At 32.2% G+C, this 12,566-nt stretch overlaps 1 protein-coding gene across 1 annotated transcript in view; it reads right to left on the reverse strand.

Moving 5' to 3' along the window:
• Positions 1–10,584, reverse strand: part of LOC106104283 (atrial natriuretic peptide receptor 2-like) — a 145,229-nt gene extending 134,645 nt beyond the window's left edge. The window contains exon 1 of the mRNA XM_013284286.1: positions 10,352–10,584. The gene's annotated coding sequence lies outside the window, so the exon portion shown is untranslated. The remainder of the gene's footprint in view (positions 1–10,351) is intronic.
• Between the last annotated feature and the right edge of the window lie 1,982 nt (positions 10,585–12,566).

The following is a 12,566-nucleotide window of genomic DNA, read 5'->3' on the forward strand; positions in this document are numbered from 1 at the left end:
AAATCAGTATACTTTATGTGTTAGAAATATTTTTCCGCCAAATCGATGACATTGACGCATATATTTATAGTAACTTTCGCACACGACCACGTCCGCGTAGAATTAAAAAAACACAAAAAGTAGCCTATGTATTCTCCCAGAATACTCTCTACATCTATGCCAAATTTCATCGATATCCTTTCAGCCGTTTAGGCGGCAAACTAGCGTCCAACCATCAATCTATCCATCTGAACTTTCACATTTATAATATTGGTACGATTAGTACGATACATATAGTAAATAGTTCAATAATTTAAAAACATCCATCTTCCTTAATTTTTGCATTTGTAAATAATAAAAACGCATATGACAGCACTAAACGCATAAGGTATATAATTTTTAGGCTAAACCCTCTATCTCTGCCAACCCCTTTGGTTTACAGACAATGCGGAAACAGTTTGAATAGCAATAACAGAACTCTGTTTATTTTCTTCAGATGTACGCACCGTAAATGTAGCATTTTATCGTGCCGTCTGAAACGAATTCTGACGCAATGACTGATATTTCGTCCGTTTATTTACACATTAATTTCATTTAAAGGCTTCTCATCGAAACATTCGTATCAAACATATCGTTGTCCTATTCTTTCTCTTTTAAAAACATGAGACGAGTATATGTAACAAGTGGCAGTGGAATTTGACGTTTAGCTTTAAAGCTATAACCACCTTTTTTACTTTTATATCTATACTAATATTATAAAGACGAAAACTTTGTTTATTTGATTGTAATGAATAGGCTCAAAAACTACTGGGCCGATTTTAAAAATTCTTTCACCGTTAGAAAGGTATATCTGTGAGTAACATAGGGTATATTTTTTAATTTACTTTTTACTGGCTATCGCTTGCGACTCCTACGTAGAATGAAAAAAAAACGGAAGTGTCTAACCTATGTGTTCTTCCAGACTATCCTCTTCATCAATGCTAAATGTCATCGAAATCCGTTCAGCCGTTTAGGCTACAAACTCTAAAAAACATCCATCCATCCATCTAAAGTTTCGCATTTATAATGTTAGTGTCATTATTTTTAAATTTCACGCGGAGTCGCGGGCAAAGGCTAGTTAAGTTATTAAAAGATAATACGAGTAGCTTGTATAATTATTTAAAAATAATATCAACTTTTATCACTTGGTATTATAAAAAGGAATTATAACATTAGGCGATAATTAAGTTTAAGACAGCATTTTATATATTTTCTTTTAAATTAGGACGATGTGTTTAAATCTATACTATTATAATAAAGCGTAAACACACACTTCTTTGTTGCCTAAGATGTCAGCAATTACAGCATATCTTATAATAATTCTTTTTTTATTAAAAAGCTCTAAACTTACGTCACGCTTTAGGGTATATTTTTAGAGATCTTAGGCAACAAGTATATATAACAACATAATACCCAGAGTTTATAATTATTACGGCGACAGAACAATTGAAAAACGTTTACCATACATGCTCAATAACTTACCACCTGAAATAGCAAATCTAAATTCAAAATTTAAACTATTTGTTAAACGTTTGGAAAGCCATCTTTTTGATAATAGCCCTTGAACAGAATATTTTATTTATATACAGTATATATAATATTTTATTTATATATGTATGTATTTTATGTAATTCTACACAAAAAAAAAAAACAGCGCACCCGCGGACAAACCAATTATATGGTTTTTGCGGGGCCATATTTGTGCATATTTTTTAATTTGTGTCATGTAATGTTTTCAATAAAAAAAATGTAAGTGTGTGTTACGCTTTATTATAATAGTATAGATAGATAGAAATAAGAAGGCAAAAAGTGCGACGTCCTTTGAATTAGATTTTCTCATCTATTTCTTTGTAAATAAAAGAACGGCCTTAATTCTATCCCTAGAGATGAACTTGATCAAGTAGCTTCGATAGAAATAGAAGTTATCTAACTATATTTCCGTTTAAATATACATTTTTTTTGTCTCAGTCTATTCGACTTCAAACTTACCAAACAAATCTTGAACTTCTGCTCTATTTATGTAAAAAAAATTAAAGTAACTTAAATGACTAAACATTACTCGTAGATAAGTATAGTTTAAAAAAATTAAACTTCAAACTAATATTATAAATGCAAAAATTTAGACCGATGGATGGATGTTAGAGTTTGTAGCCTAAACTGAACGGATTTGGATGAAATTTCGCATAGATGTGGAGCACAGTCTGGAAGAACACCTAGGCTACTCATTTTCGTTTTTTTTTTTTAATTCCACGCGGACGGAGTCGTGGGTGAAAGCTAGTATTATTGCAATTTAAAATTCATTATTTTTTGGAATGTAATTGTTAGATTAGGTATTAATGAAACGTAAATTTTTTGTACTTCGTTGAAACATTTAGATAAAAAAACTTTGGTATTTCAATTAATGTTATATTTAGAATCAGTTCGAGATAACGTCGATATCTTAAAGAATGTTATTAATAGTGTTTATCAAGTAATTGATAATTGTATTACATTATTATTAATAAAAATAACGTTAGAATATAATTTATAGATATTGAAATTTCTAAGTACACTATTCTATCAAAGAATTTAATTTATGTTTATTTGTAACAAACAAACTTAAAAACTAATGTACTTATTTGAAAAATTCTTTCACCAATAGAATACTATATACACTAGCTTTCGTCCGCGACTCCGTCCGCGTGGAATTAAAAAGAAAACAAAAATGAGTATCCTATATATTATTCCAGACTTTCCTCCACGTCTCTGCCAAATTTCACCGAAATCCGTTCAGCCGTTTAGTCTACAAACTCTAATATCCATCCATCTAATCTTTCGCATTTATAATATTAGTAAGATGAATAAAGGCTATATTTAATTCTGCGATATAAACGTTATCAACCATGAGATCTTACTCTAAACCAGTAAAAGCTACAAACATTCCCCTCGGTATTCCACTAGGCTATAAGCTTTTTGTTTGATATCAGTACCTACGTGGTATAGAACAATGAAATATAGAACGCTCGCGACTCCTTCCTCGTGGAATTAAAAAAACAAAAGTCTATATTTTCAGACTACCCTCTACATATATGTCTACTTTCATCGAGATCCGTTCAGCAGTTTAGGCTACAAACTCTTATAAACATCCGTCAATAATTAGTAAGATACATTATGAGGACTATTCTGTTTAGCAAACACTAAATTTGAAGAAAAAATGGTAACATCGTTTCAATAGATTCATAGTTATTATTATACACGATTCAAAGTTTAACAGACCTTGAAGGATTGATTTAGATAGATGCAGTTATAATTGTTTATCCGACGTGACGGTGAATCATTTCCGAGATCTAGTGTTGCTAATGTTTTTTACATTATAAATTCGTCCGCTATTAAAACTTTTTCGTCGTCTATTCGATTTAACTTTTTTGTTAATTTCTTTTTATTCCTCGCCAGTACCTAAATCACGTACAGATAATATTAAAATGTAATTTGGGACGTTGCTGTCTAGGAATCCGAGTAAGAGCGTGCGCACCTTTACAAATCGCAACTTTATACGATTGTCGATTGTTTCGCAGCAAATTCAACTGTTTAGTTGCCAGCTAAAAATCGAGAAGTGAGCTCTCCATATAAGCTCATAGGAATCAAATTTAGACTAAACAGTTGTGCGTTAGTTTAGTTTTAAGTGTGCGGACGGCCTTACTATTCGAAATGTAGTTCATAAAGTGACTTAACTAAATCGAAGTCGTGACTATCATGTCCCGCAAGGAATGAGAATAGTCATAACTATACTCTGCTTAAACATTCGTAGAAATGACCAATCTTAATCATACTAATATTATAAATGCGAAAGTCTAGATGGATGGATGTTTGTTAGAGATTGTAGCCTAAACGGCTGAACGGATTTCGATGAAATTTAGTACAGATGTAGAGGATAATCTGAAAGAACACAAAGGCTACTCACTTTTGTTTTTATTAATTCCACGCGAATGCAGTCGAGGGAAAAGCTAGTAAATAATAAAAACACAAAAATCAACTTATTTAATTGACTTTTAATTTATTTATTGATCACAAAACCACACTTTTTTAAAACAAAATGTACCTTTTCTGTTCCTGTCAGAAGTTTTAAAACGAGAAATTGTAAAGAGCGAAAGTCTAAAAGTCAAGCTGTCGAAAGTTTCATCTGGTCGCAGAGAACATTTTGTTCAGAGGGATTGACAAGCTTTTGTTGAGTTCCGATTTTACAAAAGGTTGTAAATAATCATAGCAAATCTGTATAAACTTTTAAAACTAATATATTTTAAACAGACATGTAAAAATCTGTGCTCGCTTAAAGATATTCTTTTCGTTGATGTTTCGAGTAAAATAAATTTTTGAAATTAAAAAAAAAACGCAATTTGACTTACAATGCATACAAACCAATTCATATATTTTTCTGTCAGAATTAGTAACATTAAAAAAAAATTTAAGCATAATCTTTAGTGACATCTGTATGAATTTTAAAAAGAGGAAATACATAAAAAACTTCCTAAAAACACAAATGTTATTCTACGTAAAAGAATCAGTAAACAACATCAATGTTCCCGAGAGGTATTAAATTTTTGACATCTGGAACTTAGTGTCAGTACATGAGAAAATTTCGACAGACGAGAAGACATTATAGATTTCACCAAATTTTTTTTCCATTAACCAAATTGACTTCCGATCTTTAAAAAGCAAAACAATGTGTTTGATAAATAAATTAGTACGCAATATGCACTAACTGTTTCTTGCGACTTCCTCCGCATAGAAGTAATTTAAAACATAGTTAAAAAGTATGACCTATGTCACAGGTAAATTACCATTTTAATGGTGAAAGAATATTTAAAATCGACCCAGTAGTTTATATCATTATCAGCTCTATACGTCCCTACTAAGGGGCTCGGTACCCTAAGTAAGAGGTCATAGCCAAGCTGGCGTATTAGTCTTTACAAGAAACAAATGCATACAAAACAAAAATCTTTACTCTTTTTATAGACGATAAAAAGTGTCTAGAGTTAAATACATCAAATAATGCCAGATCTTAAACAAAGACGTAATCTTTTACATAACAATCGAATTTGTTAATTCACAAAGAGTCCACACAGACGCCGGTCTAGTATTTCACTACGTGATAGGATTTGTAACAATATGAGACGAGGATCGTGTCGATAGACATAACTCGTAAGATTAGCCGATTGAAGCAGACATCGATTGAACGAAAGAAATCTTGATACCAGACGTAGACTAAGCTACGTTCGATATGTGGTATCCCTAGTATAGACCGACAATTTCTCTGACCCGATGGGTATAAGAAACTGTACAAATAACGGCTTTTCCTTCATTCGTTACCGAAGTTTCAAGGCATATGTGATATCGCCAATCGAATGTTAATTTTTCAAGGGGTTTTGAATGCCCCATAGAATTCCCAAAAATACAATCATATGAAATTATATTCGCTTTTTGTTTGTATTTGTCACTTTACAACTAGATTTCGCCCGCAACTCCGTCCGCGTGGAATAAAAAAATAAGTAGCTTATGTGTTCTTCCAGCCTATCTTCTACAGCCATGCCAAATTTCAACGAGATCCGTTCAGCAGTTCAGGCTATAAACTCTAACAAACATCCATCCATCTAAACTTTCGCATTTATGTTATTAGACAAAAAACATTTTTTTACAGAATCAAATGGGGCTCTGTCTCCTGAACTAATTATAACAACTGTGTTTCACGAGACAGGACCTTCTCTTATCGATTATCATATTTAGTTAAGAATAAGTTGCTACATAACAAAGGAAAATATAATATTATAATATATTTTACAGTTTATTTAGTGTGTGATATTGCATGTGTGTATGTGTGTGTATGGATCCGAGTACGTGCGTGAGTAAGTGCGTGTGTGCGTGTGTGAAGTATATGTGTGAGTGTGTGTATTTAGTTTTGAGTGTTTTTTGAATATTACTAATTATTACTGTAGTCCAACATTATTTTGCAAACTTATGTAAATGTTTTATTGCATTATTTTGAAAAGATTTTCAGTGGAATCATAATCAAGTGATATTAGCCATTTTATAATATACTTTTTGAATTTGAAACAACTCAACATTCCAAGATTTGTATCGCTCTGTGCCAATACCTGGTTGTAAATCCAAGGTGCAAGAAAATTATGTTAAGTATTCAATTTAGTATTTAATTTACATATAATAAATCCTTGTTATTTTTAAAAAAGATAGTTGATTAAAACAATTTAAAAATACATAAAGATGTTACATGAATCTATTTTAAGACTCGAACTTTATTTAATAAGCTTGTCATTCGAATATAGTTAGCAAAAGTTAGTACTTATTCGTGACATGAATCTGAATACAAAATGAACTTCGAAACATTCAGAATTGAATTTTAAAAATTTACTACAACTAGGGACTTTTTTATTTTATCTTAAAACTAGCTTTTGCCCGCGACTCTGTCCACGCGGAATTAAAAAAAAAAAAGTGAGTAGCCTATGTGTTCTTCCAGACTATACTCTACATCTATGCCAAATTTCATCGAAACCCATTTAGCTGTTATAGCTACCTCTAACAAACATCCATCCATCCATTCATCTAAACTTTCACGTTTATAATATTAGTATGAAGTATGAAATATATGTTTTTCTATAACAATAAAACATTTTCTCAGAGTAACATAAATTAGAATGTAAATCCAACAATTTCTTTAGTAACAAAGCTGGGATTTTTTTAACGTCAAAAGTATTAATAAAATCGTTATCAACTCGTCACTAAAGGCGACTGTATTTAAACCAATTCTATTAAACTTATCAATAATGATCGAGACTGACAGGTTTAATTTTCTTTTCATCTTACTTATATAAACTAGCTTTCGCCCACGACTCCGTCCGCGTGGAATTAAAAAAAATAAAAGTAAGTAGCCTATGGGTTCTTTAAAACTATGTTCTACATGTATGCCAAATTTCACTGACATCCGTTCAGTCGTTTCGACTACAAACTCTAAGAAACATCCATCCATCCACCAAAACTTTCGCATTTATAACATTAGTAAGATGTGAAAGTTTAGATGTATGGATGTTTGTTAGAGTAACCTAAACTGCTGAACGAAACTAGATGAAACTAGGCTTACATGTACAAGATAGTCTGGAAACCACATCGGCTACTTGCTTTTGTTATTTTTTAATTCCACGCAGACGGAGTCGTGGACGAAAGCTAGTCTTTCATAAAGATGTTCTAATTTACTTTAAATATTAAGCCCAGTGAAAAAAGGAATAATTTCTTAGTTAAGCATTACAGAATCTTTATGCTTAACTTTGTTGTATAAATTATGAATAATTATGAAATTCTAGTTTTCAGAGCCTGTCCCACCACTGGCTGATAGAAGCTTAGAAAGTTAAAAAATGACGTCCCTGTCAGATAAGGTAGTGTCACTGTCTACTATTTACGATTCGGTGGGACAGGCCCTAAAAGTTGGCTCTCAAACACTTGGCGTCGTATGTAACAAGGTATAGTCTACGTCGACATGTTTTATACACAATAAATAATCAGACTGAGTCAATCGTACCCTAATACACTTATCATGATGGATAATATCGATTAAGTTTTTCTTTTACACTTAATGTACTAAAACACGTAATAATATTGTGGTATTTTAACCCAAATATTTAAAAGACAACGAACTTTTATCGCTACAATCATTGAAGCCTTTTGTTTATTTTTCATTTTTTTTAAACACAAAAGGTGGCAAACGAGCAAGCGGCCACCTAAATCCGCCAAATTGGCGAATCGACCGCTGCCCATAGACACCCGCAATTGCAAATGCGTTGCCTACCCTAAATCGACGGAGGAGGAGACGCACATAAAGAGGATATTTTCCCTTTCTATGCGTCTCCTTCATCAACAAATCCACTTTCCCATCCAATCCTTTCCATAATAGAAAAAGGTGGGACGGAAAAAGGCCTCCGGCATCACACTCATCAGAATGCGGAATTGCTTCCACTTCACGACTGTCTTCTGTGTAGTCGTGATATTACACCGGGCGAGCCGGCCCATTCGTGCGAAGTTGTTAACGCGAGCTCTACCACTGTGAAGTTTTTCATTCGATAACACATTCCAATTGTTAAATAATATATTGAACATAAAGCAGACCCGGTAGAGTATTCTGAAGGCGAGTAATATTTTCTATATAATATCGTTAGTGTGGATTCATCGCAAACTGAATTAAACTTCACGCGTATGTCGATTTCGTTAAAAATATTTTGTACTCAAGTAAAATACTTTTTTTTCAACGGTTTTTATTTTATTTTAATGTCAACGACAAAAATATATTTTTTAAAGTACTTAAATTAGAAATACCATTTAAAATCGACTACGTACACGTATTGAAAATCCCTACTGTCAGGGATTTCCGTCACGGAAACCTTAACCATTATTAAATGGCGTTTAATTAAATCGATTCAACATTTGCGTCAAATTAAATTCACGCAATTTATTTGGAAGATATGCTTAGCAAGGGCAATACTGGGTTGAAATTGAATTTTAATCATTGATAAGATATTGTATAACTTACATCCTTCTTAAATCGTTATATCCTTAATTCAAATTCGTTAAAGACGTATATTTTTTAATAATCACATAAAATCATCCTTGGTTTTAACAAGAGTAATCTCATAATTTACTAATATTAAAAACGCGAAAGTATAGATGTTTGTTACTACATATCGCCAGGACAGCTTAAAGAATTTCACATAAATTTGACATAGATGTAGAGTACAGTAAGGAAGAACACACGCCACTTAAAAAGTTTTACATTATTACTATTTTTTTTATAATATAAGGTGGCAAACGAGCAAGCGGCCACCTGAATCCACAATAATGGAAAGCGACCGCTGCCCATAAACATCCATAATTACAGATGCGTTGCCTACCCATAATTGACGGAGGAGAAGACGCACATAAAGAGGATATTGCCCCTTCCTATGCATCTCCTCCACCGTCAAATCCACTTTTCCTTCCTATCCTTTCCTCTTAAGAAATGGGGGGAAAGGGAAAGGGACTAAAATTAAGCCTCCGGCACCACACTCATCAGACAAAACGCGGAATTGCTTCCACTTCACGCCTGTTTTCTGTGTTGTCGTATTATTGGTGGGGGCGAGCCGCCCCATTCGTGCGAAAATGTTAAAGCAGGCTCTACCACTGTTAAACTGCTGCTAACGGCTAATAACCGCATTAAGGGTTCTAAGTAGTAGAGAATGAACTACAAAAATGTAGGTTAGTTATTATAGAAATCTGCATTATGTTAATAGTATATAGATAAAATATACTGACGCTAACGTAATTTGTAACAGATTATGAAAATGCAAAGTTCAAAAACCGCATAACAATAGTTATTGACATAACATTAAAACATATGTTATTTGACTATGAATACAGAAATCCAAATTACCTTAAAGATGTCATTACCAACTGTATAAAATCTATTTAAAAAACCTCCTACGAACACACTAAGAGTCGTTTAATGTCTTAGTGTACATGAATCTTTTTAAATTTGTACTCAGGGATTTTATTCATAACTAGTCGTCTGCAATTCGGTCCGCGTAGAATTAAAAAACAAAAGTAGCCTATGTGTTCTTCCAGACTATCCTCTACATGTATGCCAAATTTAATCGAGATCCGTTCAGCAGTTTAGGCCACAAACTTTAACAAACAAATATCCATCTTACAATATTAGTAAGAAGTAAGATTAAACGTCTCTTAGTTCGACAGATAGATAAGTATTATACAAACAAAAAATAAAGAGATTTGATAGTCACCGTGAATCGGAAAATAGTCATGAAAAATGTAAATCACAATTTAAATGAGGGATAATGTACTTACTACATTTAAAAATTAAATGTACAACTAACCTATAAAATATTGCAGTTGTGGAAGTAACAGTGTTACACCAGTGTTATTATTATTAAGAAAAACGTTAATCTGTACTAATATTATAAAGAGGAAACATTTGTATTTTTGTATGTATTGAAATAACTAAAAAACTACTGGGCCCATTTTAAAAATTCTTTCACCGTTGGAAAGGTAATTTATCTGTGAGTAACATAGGCTAATTTTTTTAATTTTACGCGGGCGAAGTCTCGACCAACAGCTAGTTATGTATAATTTTATGAATGAACTTCTATTTCTTTATTGTACTGCATTTTGTGTTTAACCAACAAAAAAGAAAAAGTGGTGTTTTATAAACGTAAACAATAAAACTATCCGTTAAATTTACACTATTCAAAAAGTAACAAAAAACGTACATTTGCAAATATAATCCTAATATATGTTTACTTACCGATTAGCACTACCAATAGTTAAACTAAAACCAATCACACAATATTCACAGAAAAAAACATAATTCGTTACATCAATTTAAACACAAGTTTTCGTTCGCGCGTCTTTTCAACGAAAATTCCACGAGCACGAAACGACCACTCGCGACGACTTAACGATATACACTGAAAGCGGTCGAAATACAACAGTGAAAACTTAAAAGCACCAATACATTTATTTACGAAGAGCCAGTCGTTATTCCAATACGCAATAATAAATTGTACTAGAAGACAGCCGTGAAATTTAGGCTGATACGGTGATATCGAATATGATAAGATAAACTTGTCACTCAATTAATATATTTTAGTAAATTAATTTATCCGAATGATAAAATGGATTATTTTAAGCCATTTTATCAAAGAAGCGGGATTAGCTGGGGATTGTTATTGGGTAGTGATTTATCACGAGGTACTGTCCCGTGACATATTGTATAGAATGCGTGTAACTATGACGTGAAGATATCAACTTTGTACGTAATTCATGAATTTATGATTATAGTATGTAATATTTTTAATGACAATATTCTAAAACATGTAATATACTTCTATACTATTGCAATAAAGTGTAAACACACACTTCTTTGTTGCCTAAGATGTCAGCAATTACAGCATATTTTTGAATAATTGTTTTTTTTAATAAAAAGCCCTACACTTATGTCACGCTTTAGGCTATATATTTTCATGTCATTAAACATAGGGGGTAAATATTTTGAATAAAACCCTAATGTGGGAAAGAGATAAAAGTTGCTGCCAACATCAAGGAAGCAAGTTTGCCAAGGTTTGTCATGTCATGTCATTTTGACATTTGCTATTGAGAATTTGACAAACGTAAACAATAATATAAGGATGAATACTTCTATAACGGTTTATTTTTGTTTCACTTCCAATAAATGTTAGGTATCGTTAGCTTGATTTAAATCTATTTGCAAAGAAAAAGAAATTAGTATTCTTAATCTTAATAATTTTATAAATGCGAAAGTTTAGATGGATGGATGTTTTTTTGGATTGGTAGACGAAACTGCAGAACGAATCTCGTTGAAAGGTACTGATGTATAGTATAGTCTGGAAGAACATATAGGCTACTTACTTTTGATTCTTAATTCCACAGACAGAGTCGCTGTTAAAGCTAGTTATATCTTAACAATACCTTGTACTGCAATATAGACTATCAGTAGAAATCTACATAGTATGGTTAGATCCAATATATGTCATAGTCCAAACAACGGTCCATTGGGACAGCCTAGTAATGCTATTGAAGCCGGAATCAAGCCTGCCGTGAATATAGTTATAAATCTATCACCAATACGTAGTTCTAGATTAACTGTTTTTTTTAATTATTTTAGAGTGTGAATATTGTGGAATAAACACTTATGTAATGTTTTCTAATCTTACTAATAATATAAATGCGAAATTTTAGATGGATCGATGGATGTTTGTTAGAGTTTGTAGCCTAAACTGCTGAACGGATCTCGATGGAATTTGGCAAAGGCGTAGAGGATAGTTTGGCAGAACACATAGGCACTTTTTTTTTAAAAAAAATTTCACACGGTCTGTGTCGCAAGCAACAGCTAGTATCACATAAAGTAAATTAATATTTTATTACTAAAATGGACTTGTTAAAACACTACACTTGTAAAAGATTGATAAAACGTCAATAGCAATGGTAAATACATACAAGATAAGTGATCGGTATCACACAGTAATCGAAGCGACCTAGAAATTTGTAGACATGATGAAAACTGTTAATATTTAATACAAAAAAGTAACATTTCGGACTGTCTTATTTAACAATCTTTCGGTGTCTATAGCGGTGTACTTAAGATGAAAAACATGGTAAAACAAACACGGCATTGTGAGAAATGCCGTGACTACAAGTGTTACGATAGGAACACGATTCATTGATGCGTTTCTTTTATCAGATAACTCTAGCCTATTTTAAAATATGTTATCTGACATGCGATAAAGAGTTAGTCCATTTGTGACATCTTACAGAACGCATACATCGATATCAGAATGTTGATAAAAACAACTACTGTTTCCAACAATGTACAATACGACTTTATATTTTACAAGCCGATTTATGGTAGTGTGGGCGTCACAGCCATGTTATGCTTAAATAAAATGTAGTCTTCTTTACCTCTTATGTTTTCTTCAAATTTGAACAGAATAACCTTACCA

Source organism: Papilio polytes, unplaced genomic scaffold (assembly GCF_000836215.1).
Source record: "Papilio polytes unplaced genomic scaffold, Ppol_1.0 DF823691.1, whole genome shotgun sequence".
Lineage (NCBI taxonomy): Eukaryota > Metazoa > Arthropoda > Insecta > Lepidoptera > Papilionidae > Papilio > Papilio polytes.